Genomic DNA, 9,588 nt, shown 5'->3' with positions numbered 1-9,588 from the left:
CGCAACAAAAGATCGCCCCGCGGATATTAGTATGGATGCCCCCAAAAGGGCTGCAATGGAACGGCTGCCCTGATCTTAAAGGGTAAAATACAAACTAGCCGTACTATTGTCTTCCTGTTACAAGAAACCAAGTGCTCCCAAACCGGTTACGGTTATAACACTTTCACAGATTCCACCATAGTACGCAGAGGCGCTATAGACACAACCTTAGGATTCCCGTGGGCGGGAAGCCATGATGGTAAGATCGGACCTAACGTGCTCTCACCTGGCGATTACTGGGCTGTTCGACACCACTATCCCCATAGCACCCGCTGAGAAAGTGGAGAAAGGCGCCATAAAGACGTTCTTTCCTTCTGCATCACTCCCGCTCACACACCCCGTGCCTTACAAATAAAACACAAAAAAAGAAGAGCACCGGCGCATGCGTAGGGTAAGGGCCTTCGGTTAAGCCGGTTTCATTTCAGCGCTCGACGCGGCAAGCTTCGCCTCGGCTTCTCTCGCTCAGCGGCGCAGCATTCACCGACATGCGAGGGCGCTATGCGGTGGCTTTAGGTATACGCCCGGCGCAGAACTCCCTCCGGCGTTCAATTGTACACCCAGAGGCGTCCAATTGGCCACTAGGGCTCTCGCGTTCACAACTCGTCAGAAGCGCTTACGCGCCCTCAAAATTTCTTTCGAACACTAGATAAACCCCAAAGATTGCAGAACGAACGATGCATCCAGAGCTTCACATCCTTAGCACTGCGATAACATAGAACTAGCATACAAACACATGTACCAAACTGGACAATCATTCTTTTTCAAAACAACTTGAAACGGCAAGGTTTTGCCTCACAGTTTCAATGTAGAGAAGGGCGTTATTCTTGCACTATAGAAAAGCTGTTTTAGTTGGCAGCGCCTTTCCTGCCATTGTTAGCACCTGTTATTGCAGCTCGTCTGCCATCGGGGGTTTGTTGCGAACCACGAACATTGTTTTTGTCACACTGTGTGCAGTGTGGTTTATTCAGTAAATTGTGCCCCCCCCCCCCCCCTGTCATCCTCAAACTGCAGTATTGACAAACATTTTCACCTGCGCATTTATGCCCTATTCTATTAGACACGTGTTTTCCCAGTGCGATAAAACTTCATGGCGCAACGTCACCAAATGACAGCCCAAGTGACGTAACTCTCTAGGCAATTTTGCTTGATAATTATAACACAAAAAATGCGTTTTACGCTTTGGTTTAAGGTATTTGCCTGCAGTAACATCCAGAGCAGAAGGCATTGATTTTATAAAAAGAGATGCCCCTTTGTCCGAAATTGCTCAATGTGTGGACGGCGTAAATTCTAAAAGCGTGTTTGATCAAGCTATAAAAGTGCCAATGAAAGTAAGCCCCCGTGTGGGATGCGGCGCGAACCATGACCATGGAAAAGGAATTCCTGGGCAATTTATTTGTAGTGGATCTTTTCTTCACTGACATGATGGAGGCATTAATTACTCCCTCTTTTCGCTTTGTATATTTACGATCTTACCTTGCGCCCCTAGACATTTAACTCTAGTTAAGGGTCCCAGACCTGAGGATTCGCTTCCTTGTGAACCACACGTGCTGGTGTTATGAGCCTCGTGCGCAGAAGCCAATTCTGCCGTTCACGTCAGCTCACAGCAAAGTTGTAAAGAGAGCAATTGTGGAGACATGTTTTTCGAACGCTTTGCAGAGGTCTTGCCAACTAGCTTTGTTAGCCAGTTTCCTGGCACAGTCGGAGCGCCTGGAGCAGGGTACCCTCGCCCAGTGCTTGTCTCCGTAGCCGAGACAATGCGAAGGAAACAGAAATGCAGGAGCACTGCCCACGGCATACAAGGTCAAGCTACAGCGGAAAAACGAGAGAGAGTGGCTGTGATTCCGTATATGCACTCCGTGTCCCATCGCCTTAGGAAAATGGGACAACGTGTTAACGCGAAAGCCGTTTTTAGCGCTTCCGATAAGTTGTCCCAGCTGGCTAGCAGTACCTGTCCCGTAAAGCGACGTGGGGTCCAATGCACTGTCAAACACAGAACACAGTTCGTAGAATGTGTTCAAAATGTAGTATACAGAATTCCTTTGTCGTGCGGCGCGAGCTATGTGGGACAGACGGGCAGATGCCTCAGTGAGCGTCTACGCGAGCACGGCAATAATGTGCGTAATGGCAAAGAAGGTTTTTTGGCACAACATGTCAGCACGTGTAGGGGTTGCACTGCGCAGTTCCCTGGCACCACAATACTCGAGATAATTAAGGACAAGCAAGCGCGCTTAATCAGTGAGGCAGCTGAGATGGCGCGTGGAAGGAACGACTGTGTTATCAAACCGTCGGTCTCGTTATCTGGCCGTGAATTACATTTCCTGCAATGCGATGCCATACGCGACAGGCCACTGTGATTGTCAAAATGTTTGGCGCGCGTTGGGTGTATTCGCTCTTTTTTTGTCTGAATTTTTTTTGTTTTTTTTTTGTTCTTTCCTCTTTTTATTGTTCCTGCTAAGGCTGAGCATATATACTTGCCGTCATGTGAATAAAGAACCAGTTGGAAGGGAGCGCTCGCCCGTGTGGTTTCTTTTCGTCCCGTGTGTTTCTGCAGCGCTACATTTGATCACTATGAATTACCAACTAGCCCAGCCTACAGCTTTAGTGCGGTTTACGAAAATAACAGCAGTGACAACGCTTCTTTTAGCTTATTCCTTCTCGCAATTGCTCAGACCGGCCTTGCAGCTGGGACTGCGTTTTTTCCGCGAAAGCGATTTGTTCTTTTGTACGCAGGGACTAGAGTGCCGTACGACGGCACTCAAGCTCATTGCTCCAGGCGTGGCTGGGGTGCCGTCAGACAACGTTCGAATATTTAGGACTAGGCTCGCACTCCCCAAAGCGTCTGTAATGGTAGCTTAGAAGAACCGCCTCAGCTAGTTCATCACAACGATGGTGGTTCAAGACCCCCTATTGCCCCGTTTTTTTATTTTTTTATCTTTACATTAAAATACACATTTCATGGCCTAGGTTAGTTTTAGGGGCTTTAAATGATTGCTTGTGTTTGTTAGGTCATGTTATGTTAGTTTAGATGAAGTTAGCTTGCTTTGTGTTATGTAGAGCTATGTAATGGCAGACGCGGAAATATTTTTTACAAAACGCCGGTGGACGTCGATATAGTGGAATGCTTATAGGGCCGTCGGACGGCACTCTAGACACGGCCTATTTTGTATTCTTTTTTTGTCCCTCTGGTTTCTTTCAGTTAGGTTTCCTGGTATTTTTTCTATTTTTGGCTAAGTTGTTGCATGAAAAATTGTCAATGACTTGAGCGATGACCCAGATGCGTTAGGAGGGCAGAAAATAAAGCAAATAGCAGTAAATGCGGGGGGTGGGGGGGGGAGAGCATGGGCGTGATACAGGCGCCAAGCTGGAGTGAAGGGTAATCCCGCGCCATTGTGCGGAAATGAGAAATCATCTCCAGTCGAAGGCGCCCATCGCACTCTGCTGCGCGCGATGAGGCCCGTAAATGGCGGCCGCTGAAGCCAGCCCAGGGCTGCGACCAGGCAGGCGGGCAACCTACGCAAGAGCCGGGACGCGCAAGCAGCTCGAGGGGAGTATCCGGCGCTCTCGGCGTGATTATTAGGCAGTGAGCCGGTCATGCCCGCCGAAGCATCGGCTCCGATAGCGGCAGCCCTTCCCCCTCGCGCGCCCATTACGGCCACGATAATGAAGTGTAAATACCCCCAACATTTACACACTGGAACGCCACTTAAACGATTGCTAGCCCCGGGCGGTGCAGCAGCAGCCGGGTAATCACGCGCCGCGGCCTCCAGCGAGCCGGGGCGAGGGGGTGGGGGGCCGTAATGAGTACCTGCTGCGATCGGAGGACGAAGAGCGCGCTAAGTGGCCCGATGCTCACCTTTTGCAGCAGTCGCCCCGGTGTTGCGCCGCGCCGCACAAACGCACGTCTCCCCGCCGCCGCCGCCGCAATGCACGTGCGTGAGTGCGCGCACCCGGCGTTGGCCGCTCTCCACTTCGTGCGCGGCCACGTCGACCCTCTGGACGACGACGAGATCGAGTGGCGAGCGCTCCTCCGCGGACGTGGCGTGTGTGCGACGCCCGCCATCTGATTCAGCCGCGGGTTTCTTTTCGGCCTCCAAGTTGCACGGGGCTTAATTAGCCGCGGGCACTCACGCCAGGGAACGCGTGGGTCGAGAGCAGCCGCAAACAGATAGTGTTCGCCTTGAGCAACTCTCTAAATTGGCTTAATAATTCCGCTGCCCGGCCGAAAAGGCTACAAAAGCCTTACTTCGCTTTTTGAAGGACACGGGCCTATCTGAACAATTGTAGGGACATTACTACAGTGTAGCGTCCTTAGTTAGCCAATTGTATCAATGCACGGCCTTAGTTTTCTGATTTTTTTTGTTTTGTGTGCGTGCTTTGTACTGCCTTTGTAGTCTCCATGTGTAATTTTTTTAATTTTCTTCCTTTTCTTTTCTCTTTTATTATGTGCCGCGGTCCTTTCGTTCCCTTTCCTTTTCCGTATCCCCACCCCCGTGAGTAGCGTAGCCAGCCGCCCTGGTCAAGCTCCCTGCCTTCCCTGCACTGTTCCTCCCTTCCTTCTTCCTCTTTGGTGTTTCACTCCTCTTGAGTACAGAACACAGGGCCGTGATATGAACTCTTGACGACGGGGTTTTCCGCGCCTCTGCTACCCTTTACCGCCGTCTTCGGGGTGCATACTCGCGCTGATCATTACTCAACTCGTCCCATATCTACACGTAGTCACCGAGAGACTACAACAATACTGGACCTTGTTTTTGTTCGATCCAATATTGACTGTGACCTAGACTGTGAAGTACTAGATGGTCTCTGGGATCATAAGTGCGTCTTAGTTCAACTGCGTTTCTCTCTTCCAAAGACGAGTTTCAAAACGACAGGTGTATCGATTTTTCTGCTGCTAACGATGTTTGCATTCGAGACAGATTAGAGTCTATGCATGATGGCTTTTTTGAGTAGCTCTATGGACACTATGGGCGACGCGAATTATCTCTGGGTGAAATTTAAGAACACAGTACATGCAGGCATTGAACTCTACGTTCCGTCCCGGTACCGACCAGCAAATCCATCAAATCCATGGAACACCCAAGACATCATTCCTTTAAAAAATAAAATCAATCGCCTCAAAAATGGTTAAAAAAATCGTAATACGAAGATAAATGAAGAAATTTCCCAGCTCTCTCGCGAACTAAAAGACCTGATGCAATCAGAAAACTGGAAACTGTCTAAAATGAAGCCGCTATTTAAACAAGGGGATAAACAGTCAGTTACGAATTACCGTTCTATAGCATTAATCAGCAGTTGTTGTAAATTATTAGAACATGTCACTCACAAACACGTATCTGCTTTCTTAACAACGCATTCGATTCTCTCTTCAGCACAGCATGGTTTTTTATTTATTTATTTACAATACTGCTAGCCCTTGCGGGCTGTGGCAGGGGTGGGAAGTGAACAAGTGAACAATACACACTATTAGGCAAAAAACAAGTCCAGCCGTCGTTGAAAGTCCTGTCACAGTGGAAGGCGTGGCTCTTCCACTGTGACCCAACTTGTCGAAACTGTACATGACTTCGCCATGACTATCAATGACCGTAAACAAACAGATGTAATACTTATATATTTCGCGAAAGCGTTTGACAAGATATCTCATGTAAAACTAATACTCAAACTACGTGCCATTGTTGAAAATGAAAAGCTTTGCAGTTGGATTCAGTCCTACGTTACTTCACGTTATACCAATATATGTCATCTTCAGCGACACTCCTTCTAACATAGTACCTGACCCCAGGGTTCTGTTCTGGGTCGTTATTGTTTCTTCATGTTAACAATATTGTTGGCAAGCATGGCATGAAAATCAGGTTGTACGCTGGGGAATGTCTCATTTATTCTACTGTGGACTCTTTGGAAAATCAGATTAACCTTAATTTAAAACTGAACGATGTTATTCAGTGGTGTAACACATGGCGGATGTCTGTTAATTACAAAAAAAAATGTGCTATTGTGTCAATCACAAACAAGAAGCAGCCCCTGTTAATTGCACATCCGATATTAACGCGTTAACACGGGCAATTGAGTATAAATATCTTGGTTTACATATATGTAACGACTTGCACTGAGATAGACACATTACAAACGTTCTAATTAATCAATGTATAAGCTTCACTACTTAAAAAGTGCCTTAGAAATACTCCAGCAAGCACAAAGTTACTAGCCTATAAGAGCGTCGCCTATAACCTGTAACCCATACTAGCCTATAACCCATCGTCCATTATGCAAATGTAATTTGACCCCCTTTCACGGCGGCTAACTTATCCACATGAAATTGTGTACAGGATAAAACAGTCCGTTTTATTTTTACTTGTTACGGCCGCGCCTCAGTCTCCGAGCTGACAGTCAAGGCTGGTTTATTGACAACTGCGGACGGAAATAAATTATGGCGCTTACGTTTTCTTTTTAAGATTGTTAAGAACCATCTCAAAAACGACACTCATCAATGCTTAACGTATTCTTCTTCGGGTCACTCATCCCGTCATTGACACTCGGTGAACTTAAATCCCATTCCATCCGAAAAGCAATATCTTTAAAAGGGTCATGGCTTGGGCCTGTTGGTGATGCATAATGGAAACTGAAAGCGCAAAATAGACACGGACAAAGAAAGGGGACGTCCTGTTCGTTGTCCTGTTGTCCGTTGTCCTGTTGTCCCCTTTCTTTGTCCGTGTCTATTTTGCGCTTTCAGTTTCCATTATACAATATCTTTAAGTATTCTTTGTCTTCCATGAACCGTGATTTAATGGAATAACCTTGAAAGTCATGTTGTCGAGCCAACTGATATTAACGAATTCGAAAGCCTACTTGACTTCTAGGCTTTTCCTTCTTGTTGTCCAATTGATAAGTGCATAATGTATTCCGGTGCTCGGTTTATATTGTGTGCACCGGGCATTTCTGTGTAATGTTCTTTTTGCGGTATGTGTCCGATGTGTGTATTGTTTTTTTGTTTGTTTGTTGTGCCCTTCGGCAGATTTTATCCGCGCGCCACTGTGAATTGGCACTCAGTTAAGTCTTCTTTTTCTTGCTTCTGTTATGCCTCCTCTTTTGTTTGTTTTATTGTGGCATGCATCACACTTTGGTTTCCACCCTGCTACGACACCTTAAATGGAATCAGTAGTATTGTAGAGATAGAAAATAAATAAATAAAGGGACCATGAAGACCAGACCGGAGGGGTATTTACGGGGTATTTAGGACTCTATATTGGGAGAAGCCAGGGATACGAATAAACGGCGAATATTTCAGTCGACGGTAGTATCTTGTCCAGTGAGATTGGAGAACACTTGCAAACTGCTTCAGGAACTGCGCTCGAAAAGTTGTAGCAGTGTAAAAGATAAATTTGAATAAACCTAAAGTAATGTCCAAGAGATGGGCAGAAAGTGGCAGTTTTAGCTTAGGTAGTGGAATACATGAAGAGGTGGATTTATGTAACCAGTTGGTCAGTGCTCATCTCAACCGCGATAAAGAATTCTAACGTAGGACTAAGGGGTTGGGGCATTCGCCAAGCACTCTGAAATAATGAACAGTGTGCCACCGGTGTCATTCAAAGGAACGGTGTGCGAACAACAAGCACTGCCGGGGATGACTCAACAAGCGAGACTGTGGCACCTTACTAAAGAGAATGAAAGAAAACTATGTTCCGTCTAACGAGCCAGGGGAAGAAGCATGATAGTTACCGAATGACGACCAAAGGGCCAGACATGTGGGGAGTTTTGTTTTTCCTCCCCGGAAGCCAGTCCGGCGGTGGTCAGGAGAACGCATGAAGGCTACATGATTGGTTTCGGAGAGGGAAATAACGCGTGCTGAAACGCGTCGCTCTCCGCACATGTGTCTGGCCCTTTAGGATAGAAAACGAGCGTCTTTGATCACGGAAAACTTGGGTGAAAGGCATCATCACGCGATTGATTGATTGATTGACTGAGTGATTGATTGATTGATTGATTGATTGATTGATTGATTGATTGATTGATTGATTGATTGATTGATTGATTGATTGATTGATTGATTGATTGATTGATTGATTGATTGATTGATTGATTGATTGATTGATTGATTGGTTGATTGATTGTGGGGGTTTAGCGCACCGACGCAACGCAGGCGATGACGCGCGCCGTAGTAGAGGGCTCCGGATTAATTCTGACCACCTGGGGATCTTTGAAGTGCGCCGAAATCTTGAACACACGGGCGTTTTCGCTTTTCGCCTCCATCCGAAAAGCGGCCGCCGCACCGGGAATCGAACCCGCGTCCTTTGGCTCAGCAGCACAACGACATATCCCTTGAGCCACCATGGCGGTTATTATAGCTCAAATTAAGGGGAAGAGGTGGACTTGGGCGGGCAATATAATGTGGAGAACTAACAACATGTGCACCATCCCAGTTACACCATGGCTGCGAAGAGACGGGACTAGACGCGGAGGAGTACCATAAACCCAATCATTATCTTACTCATCATCATCATCATCATCTGATCTATGCCCACTGCAGGACGAAGGCCTCTCCCATGGTCCTCCACCCTTTCCGTTTTGCGAGGCCCTAGCCCAATGTTTGCCTCGAATCTTCTGACTTCATCCCTCCGTTTAGGCAATGGTCTCTTATGGAGGGAGAAAGTAGGAAAATGCGAAGCGAGAGATTGACTTAGAATGTATTCAGGCATGCAAAGCAGCGGTCGGCCGATACGACAATGATGACGACGACTACAACAACATATAAAACATACAGCATACATTCTAATTTTACTTTATGAAGAACCAGCCTTTTAAAAAACCAGCTTTTATAAAGAACCAGCCGTTATTGGTGATGTACCAAAACAGGGTTATCATTCTGATAGCTCCACGCTAGCATTCAAGCGGCGCCGTCCGATACGGCCTGGAAAAAGGCCAAAGTGCTGCCTTGTTTCCAAGCGACAAAGCGCCACCCCATTTGTCAGTTTTCGTGCTTTCCCTATAGGTCGCTGTCTCAACCGAGGGAAGAGCGCATTCTGACTACTCGCGTGATGTTTATCATCTGTGCGCATAGACCCTTCTATCGAACTGCTGTTGCATAAATACATTGAGCGAGAGGCGCCATATTGCAACCATACAGTCACTTTCTGGCGGTAGCTTTTATGGACGTTCGGAAATGAAACAAACTATCCCCTGTGACACCATGAGAGCAGTGTCAGAAATTGCCGGGTGAGTCGCTCCGTTTTTGTTTTCCTTACAGTCTAGATGAATTGTTAAAAGTTCTGAGTAAAAATGTCATGATCGAAACTGAGAATTGGTTGTTTCTACGATCGTTGTTCTGCACCCCTGTCAAGATTGCAGCTTCGTAACTGGCTGACTTCGCACTTCGCTTGTTGTCTTGGCACTCGTAAGGGAGCATTTCCTACCTTCTTTTTTCTGCCATTTTGTATTTCTTTTGCGGCTTGTTGTCCACTATTTTTGTACGAACAGTGCTCTATTATATATAATGACTGCCCTGGAAAACTTTTCATTTACATTTCCATCTATTTGATGCCATGTGGCTCTGGTACC

General features: G+C 46.7%; 1 protein-coding gene and 1 pseudogene across 1 annotated transcript in view; one reads left to right on the top strand and one right to left on the bottom strand.

Annotated features, from left to right (window-relative positions):
• LOC144179294 (uncharacterized) overlaps window positions 1-9,588 on the bottom strand; it is a 262,947-nt gene that overhangs the window by 40,975 nt on the left and 212,384 nt on the right. The gene's annotated exons all lie outside the window — the stretch shown is intronic.
• LOC144174215 (uncharacterized) lies at window positions 233-2,393 on the top strand (annotated as a pseudogene).

Source organism: Haemaphysalis longicornis, unplaced genomic scaffold (assembly GCF_048455015.1).
Source record: "Haemaphysalis longicornis isolate Haplotype H1 unplaced genomic scaffold, Haemaphysalis longicornis Haplotype H1 scaffold_1, whole genome shotgun sequence".
NCBI lineage: Eukaryota > Metazoa > Arthropoda > Arachnida > Ixodida > Ixodidae > Haemaphysalis > Haemaphysalis longicornis.
This window is presented reverse-complemented; position numbering and strand designations above follow the sequence as displayed.